Raw genomic sequence first — 7,563 nt, 5'->3', positions numbered from 1 at the left:
TTCTGTAGACCAGCCTGACCTTGAACACGCAGAGATCAGCCTGCTTCTGCCGACCGGGTGCTGGGATTAAAGGAGTGAGCCACCACCATTTGGCCAAATTTGACAGTGTATTTAAGTTTCAAAAACTATTTATGACAAACTATTTACGCCACCCACAGCAGCCATGTCCACGGAAGAGAGTGCTAGAGGAGAGTCACATAGTTACCTTTTTAGAGCTTTACTGGGAGAGAGGGGGAGGGGGGGAAAGGAGAGAGGGGGAGAGGGGGGGAGGAAGGAGCGGAAAGGAGAGGGGCGCACAGAGGGCACATCCGCTTTTTTAGGCTGGGACACCATCAAAGGCTGATGACATAATTAAGGACAGAATCCTTACAGTTCTATTTAAAAACTTTGTGTGTATGTGTGTGTGTGTGTGTGTGTGTGTGTGTGTGTGTGAGCTTAACTTTTTATTTTATTCTCAAAAATTAGGTCTGAATTCTGTGCTCTTGTATACAAAATGGAAACTAATAAAATGGAGCTTTCCAGAGCTTAAGTGTAACTGTAGCTTTTATCAATCGAGTGTTTTATTTTTGCTTATATTTACAGTGAAGCATATGTCAGAGCATGCTGTTGTTCTGGGTCCCTTAATTCTATTGACTCTTTTTGGTTTATGAAAAGATAAAAACAAGTCCAACTTTTATACATGCAGAAAACAGACCTCCACCCCCCACACCACACCACCCCTGCCCATCTGAGATGTAGTGGATACTTTTCACTGTACCTCTTTGTTTCCACAGATCTAAGTTGAAAAGGTTGTGCAGTCTTCTTAGCAGTTGAGAGGGATTTGGGAACAGGGCAAGGCTGCTGTAACATTAGAGCCGCCTCCATTACTGGAAGGTCTTATGCCCGTGTCATTTACTAGTTATAGTGTTTTTTTAGGCAAGGGCACAGGTATGGAAGGAGGCAGAGCTGCCCTTGTGGGCATAACAAGCTGTGTAGGGCTCCTCCATGACTGAGAGCAAGTTTTTAAGAACCACATTTTGTCTTCTCAAATGCAAGTGGATTTTCTTGAGTAATCTTTCCATTTTCTATTTTTGTTTGCTGCACATAATGAAATGGTTGGGACTTAAAAATGAATACAGCAGTTATTATATTTCCATTGTCAATGAAAGGCAATGAGAAGTTCTTCAAGCAAAATAGATCTACTTATTACCTGCTTAATGTCAACAGCAAGTTTTAAAAGATCCAATTGAACAATTATTTATTTCTAACTCTGTATTCCTCTTCTAATCAGTTAAGCCCAATTGAAAAGCATAATTACATGTATGTTAAACAATGAAATGTGAACAAATCCCATCCTCTGTATCATGTGGACTCAGTCTGCTGCTTGTACTCATAATTTCATCACCTACTTTGTGTGCATCTTCAACAAGCATGTACCTACACTGTGCCTCATGCTAAAGGTGAAGACATCTGCTACCTTAAGGGGCTTACGAGTTCTGAAGAGACATAGAGTAACCATTACCAAAATCAAAATCTTAAAGATAAGCTCTGAGATAGAACTGTCCTGGAAATGCTAGGAAGATGCATGACAACATGGTGACCTCTCTACAGGAAGAAATGCCCATAGTCAGGCTCCTTCTAGCTTAGATGCAGTGAACCCCTGTGGAGTCTAGGCTATATGTGCAACTGGGAGTGGTCACAAAGATCTAACAGAGTACTGGGGACGCTTGATGGACAAGAACTTGCTGTGTAAGGTGTCCCAACCTAAAAAGAGATTTCTACAGAGTGCAGTTTTTTACAAGTCTGGAGATATAAATTCAACTATTTATATGTAACCACAAAACGTCTAATGAAGAGCTTATTCGCTAGATTTCCCATAATTAAAATGACTACGCAAATTAAGAAAAGGTAATTTTTTTAGCTTTTCTATCATTCTATCAACAACCACACTATTCACAATATTGATGAACTATCTATCTCCATTAACAGCTGTCCCATTCTAATTGAGACCCTAAGTGTAAAAGTATGTGTTTATAATTTCTTCAAGATGTGACATTTTCTTTTAACAGTATTCCACTTAAAATTAAAAATATAATTTTATTCATTAAGAACAGATGCAAGAATCTAACTACTTTATTATGTCTTCAGGTATGCATGGGTTCAATTGTTCATATACTGAACTATGTGAATATTATAAATCCTTTTATTTCACCTATATGTAATTGTTTTATACAGACTTCAGTTTTGCTGTTACAATTATGAACTGTAACATTCAGTTCTTACATGCACATTTTAATAAGCTTTGACAAACATATACATCCATGCATTCAACACATCAAAGCATAGAACATGCTCTCGGTCTACTCACTTTATGCCTCTTTGTTGTTTATTCTCTTTGCTCTCTATCCTCAAAGGCAGCCAGTGTTCTGATTTTTAGTCTAACTGATCAAGTCAACTGCTCTTAGACTGTTTTATTTGAATTTAGTCACCATCGTGTTTTTGAGATTCATTCATTTTGCTTTGCATATCAATAGTTTTTCCTTTTTCCTACAGAGTAATATTTATTTCATTGTTTGAATTTGAAAGTTTTGTGTGACATTATTCACACATTGCAAAGGTATCTTTCAGATTTTTGTTGAGAGTACTGGATCTGATAGACTAAGGACCAACAATACAACAGTTAATAACACAAGACAGATAGAAGCTCCAAGGGTGAAATGCAGGTTTTGTTTCACTTGGTCTTTGATGGTGAGTTATATAACTTCTGCAAGCCTTTGCTTCACTTGTCTTGAAAACTAAGAATCGTAACATTGCCTACTTCATAAATTTGAGAATAGGTAATGTATATATGCTTTTGCATTGGTCAGCTTCATGTTACTGTAACAAATATTTGAAATAATCAATTTATGAGGAGAAAAGCTTATTTTTCCTCCCAGTTTGGGAGATTTCAGTTCATGATCAGTTACTCTCACTCTTTTGTGCAGCTGGTAATGGTGCAAATGACAATCACAGAGAGCACATTGTGGAGTAAAGCTATACTCCTCAAAGGAGCAGGAGAGAAAGAGTGTGGGATCCACTATCCCTTTCAAAATCGTACTCCCAATAATCTGAAGACCATACCATCCACTATGCCCCACCTCCTGAGGGTTCTGCTACCTCTGGGACAAAACCTTTAACGCATGGACCTTTAAAAGACACTGTAGATCCAAATTACAACAGCTTGACTCACACACACCATCCAATTCCTTGAGCATACAGCACAGTAGAAAATTGTTCATCATGTGTCTAAACTACTTTGGGACCTGCTTTTTTCTTCAGCTAAGGATATGCACTGACTGGATTCTGCCTCAGCTGCCCACTGATGGGAGCTGGCCCCGTTTCCAGCAGGAAGTCTACCCCTTTCACTTATCTAACCCAGGATGGTCACCACATGACAATATCATTTGGTGGCTCCGATAAAAGTTATGAATAGAGCTGTTGCTCCTCTTGTGAACGAAGTGAAGGCCACAGCGGGGCTCAGAGAACTGGAGAAAAAGCTAGGCTAGAAGAAAAAGGAGGGTCACAAGAGGCATAGCCCCAGCTCCCATAGCCACTTGACCACATAGGATCAGGGACAAGGCCCTAAAGAATTCAAGGAGTGATCCTTGAAGAAAATATATCCAACAAGGTCAATCAGCACTGACTCTCTAGTGCCAGACAGGAGCAAGGACAATTGTGTCTTATGAGTGGATTTTATAAATACACAGATTCACAGAACATATACCATAACAAATAACTGGAACCAATTGCCATTACTCAGGTTAGCAGAGAGCAGGAAATTTCACTGAAAAGGAAATCTAAGACTATAGTTTTGCATCATCCCAGGCTAGTTAGTGTATGATACTAGAGTAGAAGGCCTACCCCCAAATACTGATTTTTTTGAAATCTAGATTCTTTCTTTTCTGGCCCAAAAAAGGTCAGAATTTATGTTGTAAGCCTAAGAAAGTACAGTAGTCATACAAGTGCTATGCTCTGTGGCTTCTGAAAGTTCCAGAAACAGACCTCAAGCCCCTTTTTCATATAGATTACTTGAATCTAGTTTGTCTCATTTTAGCAGTATGCAGGATAGGCAGAGTCAAAGCACCCTGAAGACACTTCAGTAGTGGCCTCTGTTGCAAGGCTCAGCTTAAGAAGCTGACCAGAAATCAGAGGAGTCTTTCTGGGAGGAAAAAAAAATCTGTGTACCAATTTATAGTGTGAAGTGCTTGCATTTACAGAATTGTAGGTGATTTCAAACAGCTAAGTGTGGTCAGATTGCGCAGACGTGAAATCTCAAAGGCCAACAGGTGGGAACTGCATAGGGATTGTCTAATTTCAGCACGTATGGGAATCACGTGGGTAGGCTGTTAACCCAAGGATTGTTGAGCACAGTTGAGTTCATGAGTGAGTGGTTACTGGATGAGCCTAATAGCTGCATTTGTAGCAACATTTCAGATAGAGCAGAGCTACTGGTGTGGGAAAGCACACTATGAGAACCCCTGCCTAAGGATTATCTGTAGCCTAAACACAGTCTTATTACATTGTTACTTGACCTGGAGGAGGGAATTATCCTGGGAACTTCTGACCATACCAGGATCCCATGAAGGAAGATCATGGCTAAGATCCAACTAGAAATAGGACCTGCTCTGCGCTTGAGTTCTCATGATGCTAGGACCCTGTCTTTTGACTTCAAATGGTACCAGAGTCCCGATTCTACTCTGAAGGTGCCACATGCCACCTTCAGAAAGTCACCAATTTGGGGGCCTGTTTCCCTGTACCAACTTTTCAAGCTGGCCCAGGGCCTGTACAATTAGCTTTTCAATATTCCCTGCCACTCCTGGGAGCTTTTATTTAGGCCAAGGGCAGTCAGTCTAAAGAGATCACTTTCCCATGGATAAACTTTGGGCTGAATTATCTAAAAAGAGATAATCAGAAGAGTTCGGTGCATCCTCCATCTTTACAGTAGATAAAGAAAAAGTAAAAGAACCACTTGGTTAAACAACATTTTATTTGAATAAATCAACCTAGAATATATACAAGCAAATTATGCATTTTTAAGTGATGTAGAACTATATCTTCTTTAATGATTCTGTATTGTATGTAAAATGTATATCAAAACAGTAAGTCTCCTTGGGGAAAACAGCATGTGTTCATAATTTTTATTTTAAATGGCATAAATAATCAAAATCAAAAGTACTATTATAGTATTTTGTTTTCTTTCCACACTAGAACTTTACATTATAGTTGGAATGTCTTCAACAACGTGTGCCAATATCTACACATGTGACATCCACATGCAAGAACAAATTGCATTGGCTTTGGGACAAAATGAAACAATAAGTAATTCTTAGAACGTATCCCGTCTTTTCTGCCCTTCTTGACTTGAAAGACACTTAAGATCAGTGTTTATCTTTCCTTTGTTATTACCTGGAACCTGTGTTCCAACTTTCAAATTGGAAGCCATATCTGCCAAGATTAAAATTCACTGATCTTTGGGCCTTTTGTAATGTTAGTGAAAGTAACTTCCTGATCCCTACAAGTAAAAGCCGACAAGCCATCGGAGGTAGATACATGTGGGTTGGATTTTCTTACAAAAATAAATACAAGTTCACATCTAAGTGGAGAAGGGTTAGGCTGAAAGCATAACACTAGAATTCTGCTAAATGTGATAAAACAACCCAAACTGTCCCAGTTCACTTTCCTACTCCTAATGAACCCCCTCCCAAACAAAGATATATGTGTTCATTTCTTTCACAAAGAATCTAGACTGTTTCACAGCCCTTTTGTGGAGAATGAATTTTTATGGCTAAAAATGGCTACTGAACACACAATATACGGATATGAATGATCCATCTCACAAGGACAGGACAGGGTCAACCTGAGAATGAGTTATCTATTTTGACATAGAAAAAAGTAGCAAGTCCCCAGATCTAACCTCAAGGAACTATGTCAGATAACCTGTGAACAGAATATAGAACTGACTTTAAAGGAAAACTATGTCATGGTAAATGCAATTCAGAAAACAGAAAATCTCCTAAGTCACTGTGGTGACTTGCACTGTATGTTTGAGAACTGAATTTTTCAACTCAAAACCTTAGGAATTTTGGACTGAAGTTGTGCTTCCTGTTCCATAAACCACCTAACCCTTCCTCCTAGGCTATGCTGCTGATGCTCAAGGAAAGCCATAATGCCTAAATAACAAGCAACTGTGTAGTCTTCCTTTGTTCTTTTTGAAAAAAATCCATCCCAGCATTTTCGCCCCAGGTATCCCCACTTAGAGCCTTTTTTGGGTCTAAGCACTGAGCTAATTAATGTTTTTTTGTCTTATGTCACAATATGATCTAGAAATGACTAGTTCATGTTGATTAGATTAAGAAAGGATGGCAATTCAAAATGACATCTTGGGGTGTTCAGATCATAAGGCACCCCCGCATCAAGCTTTCTCGCCTTCCCATTTTGTTTCAATGCTGGGTGACTACTGACTGGTTCGTGCTGAGTCCTCAAGCATCTTTTAATGTGGCTCTAAGATCAGTATGCTGATTGCTCTCAGTTGGTTGTTGTCAGTTTACAGTGACCAGCCGTCACTCTCCTCAACTTTGTCTCTACTGCAAACTTTTTGGGCCACCGTTGCACTGGATGTTTGTTAACAGTTTCTGGGCCGGATTCCAGGTGAGGTTGTGAGTCGCTTTTGCTGCTTTATGACCCATTTTGAACTCGGAAAAGAAAAATTACTAAAATTTCTTATTTGTCTAACATCATCCCATAGTATAATATAAATATAAAATAAACAGCCAGTAATAATAAGTGATTGGCAAAAATACGAAGCAAAAATTCTCCATTAAAATGATGTATGACATAATCATTTTTGTGAAGAATAGATTCCAATACCAAATGATAAATTTCAACAATGCAAAATCTACAGCTTTTGCAAAAGACTCACATTAGGATTATTCTCAATTCTCTCTTTGCGGAAGAGACTGAACAACTCATGAGGATCAGAGCATAAAAATTGAATCTGGAGCTTTTTGATCCATAATTAAGCAACAATCATAAAAAGCAGCAACCAGGCCATCTGTTTTACTGTTGAGGGAACCAAGGCATTAGAATATCACATTGCTCACTAAAACCTCCCAACTGGGATTAGAATCCTTAACTCCCCTTATGCTTGCTGTGCTCTCTCTGTCAGTGAACTCTGGCTTCACTAAAGATCAAAAAAAAAAAAAAAAGTAGAGGAAAAGTGACTGAGAGAGATAAGGAAGAGGATACCATGGGAGGAAAGCCATTTGACAGCCTGCCACATCCTGGGGCTCTCAGAAGTCATGAGATAATGAAGAGAAAGGACATTTGAACTAGACTGTGGTGGGAGTATGAAAGGATGACTACATTTTAAATATGAAGGGAACTGAGGAAAACATGGGATGGGATGGACAAGACGCAGCTCTCATTTATAAGGGGAAATTTACAGACCTTGTGTAAGTGTTGGATAACTGGAATGTCAGGCACATTGTAAAAGTGCCTGGTCTACCTCAAGAACGAGATAGACTTTTGCAAGTTGAAATAAGGAGG

Source organism: Peromyscus eremicus, chromosome 2 (genome assembly GCF_949786415.1).
Source record: "Peromyscus eremicus chromosome 2, PerEre_H2_v1, whole genome shotgun sequence".
NCBI lineage: Eukaryota > Metazoa > Chordata > Mammalia > Rodentia > Cricetidae > Peromyscus > Peromyscus eremicus.
The sequence above is the reverse complement of the archived record's forward strand: the minus strand, read 5'-3'. Positions refer to the sequence as shown.